Below are 2292 nucleotides of genomic sequence, written 5' to 3' on the forward strand. Positions count from 1 at the left end.
CCATTGTGATCCTCTCTTCTAAGTGATCATACATACGATGATACGTATATATGGAGGAGTTTAGTTTGTTGATCTACATACATATATAACTATGCAAAGATTATGAACGAACTGGAATTCATTCATAATACATATAAAGAATTTCATTTTTTTTTTTTTTAATCACTCTAACTTTCTGCCAACATTGTTTTTATTTGAGAACCAAACGTGGTGGACTTTGTTCTCCAAATCTTCCTTAGTTCTTGTTTTCTCCTTTCCTGTTTTTTTTTTTGCGAAAACCAATGCATGTGTATGTAGGTGTGTAATTAGTAGGTACAAAATTACATACTTTAAGAATATAGGTCAATGATCACATAAGATACCAGCTGTTGAGATAGGTTAGTTATTGTCTTTTTGTATAAGACCCATTAAGAAAGTTGTTAGCAGTTAAGTGATAGAAGCATATGTGAAATTTTAAAGTTTGTGTTTCTTCTCTTAGAATCCTAATTACCATAAGCAGATAATTATGACTTGAATGTAAATAAAGATAGTTTTTATAATGGATTGCTAAACTAATTAATTTGGTCTGATCGAAGGAAGTGGGGGTTAGTCTAATGGGGCCTTATTACCGAGGTAGGGTGGGTTTAGAGCAGCAGAAACCTATATATGTGCTGCAAGGTGATAAGGGCTGAGCACGTAAATACGCTTGGAGAAGTAAGATTTAGGTGACAGTTTTCTTTACGTCTAGTGTGCAAGTATAAATAATTCTTTTTAGGACTGTAGAATAGGTATCTTGTTCCTGTAGCTGTTTGAATTACTCCGCCCAAGCTGAAGCTCCGGGAACAAGCCAGTGCACACGCGGCAGCTACGGGAGGCATCTCACAAGAAATTCTGAACGATACTCAAACGTTGCATAGCACCTTTTCACAGGTATCATGACAAAAAATAGTGCCCAACGTGGGGCCTGAGAGATTATATAAGTAGCATTCTTTGTTCTGTGGTATTTATTCCCTTTTGGAATACCTTATTGTCTGTCCGGCCATAGTTTTTTTTTGGTGATATAAAAACCTTTGAGGGAAAAATGTCTTGGAATGCAATCCATGTAGCTTAATGCCTACTGATTTGACCAGATTTTTCATGTAAAATAAAATTACCAAATAATTAAATATTATTTTATAAATTTTTTTTTTACGTTTATGTACTTAAGTATTTGCTGGAATTGTAACTCTTTTGGGTTATATGCCTTGGGAATTGAGTGCGAACCACCAAGTATGTAGACGATTTTATAAATTATATATCTTTAATTTTCGAAGTAAACATTTTCTTCTTGTTAGTTGCATTTTGTTCAATTGTAAGGAATTAAGTCGCAGTATAGCTAAATGCCAACAGGCTTACTGACAGTACCCATCAATTTGTGTAATTTTATAAGCAAGATAAGGTTTGATATCCAAATCGTTTAAATTTTGTTAAGAATTTGAAATATTGTTTACTCCACCTATTTAAATTTGTGGATTTTTTTTTTTGTTTGACCAATGCTTCATGATTGCAGCGTACTTACATTAGCGCGAGTTCACCCAGTTCTGACACCCCTACGACTGGAGAATCAGAACAACATTTTTTGATGATTATCAGTTTTTTTTTTTTGGAAGATTTATCTATACTTATAAATTAATGATTTTTTTATGGTATAATTTTGTGAAACTATTTTAGATTGTGACAGGCCAATATAAGATATAAATATATATATATTTTTTTGCTTTTTTTTGAATCGCCCTAATAATACTAATATTATAAGAATATAATAATATATTTTCTGAACTCGATTTTGCGGCATCCTTTCGAAGGTTGCTGAAACAAAAATACCCTATTACTCGAGACTAGTTTTTTTTTTCAAATTTTTTTTGAAAATGGAGGACGTATGTACGATCTGAAGGACAAGTTTCCATGAAAATGATCAGCTTTTGACAAAAGTCTGTTCCCACCGGTTTCACCGAACGTGCATGTTGACTTGGCTCAAAAAGAAGAGCTCATGTCCCCAATGCAACGCGAATTGATGCAGCAAGGAATTTACCCAGAAACCAAGCCCGAATACTAGACTTCGTACAACTACCCAGACAGGAAATCTTTCTAACGAGGGACGGAGATTAAACGCGAGTTTCCAACATCGAGAATCGCAAGAGCAAGGAGCAGTTAGTTTACCTGTGCACCAATCGCAAGGAGCAGCGAGTTTACCTCTACTTCAACAGCAAGGTGCAATCAACATCAATACTGAAGAGGACAACCGAGTTCAGAACATCGTTTCGGCAGTGATAT

This window comes from Eurosta solidaginis, chromosome X (genome assembly GCF_040869045.1).
Source record: "Eurosta solidaginis isolate ZX-2024a chromosome X, ASM4086904v1, whole genome shotgun sequence".
Taxonomy (NCBI): Eukaryota; Metazoa; Arthropoda; class Insecta; order Diptera; family Tephritidae; genus Eurosta; species Eurosta solidaginis.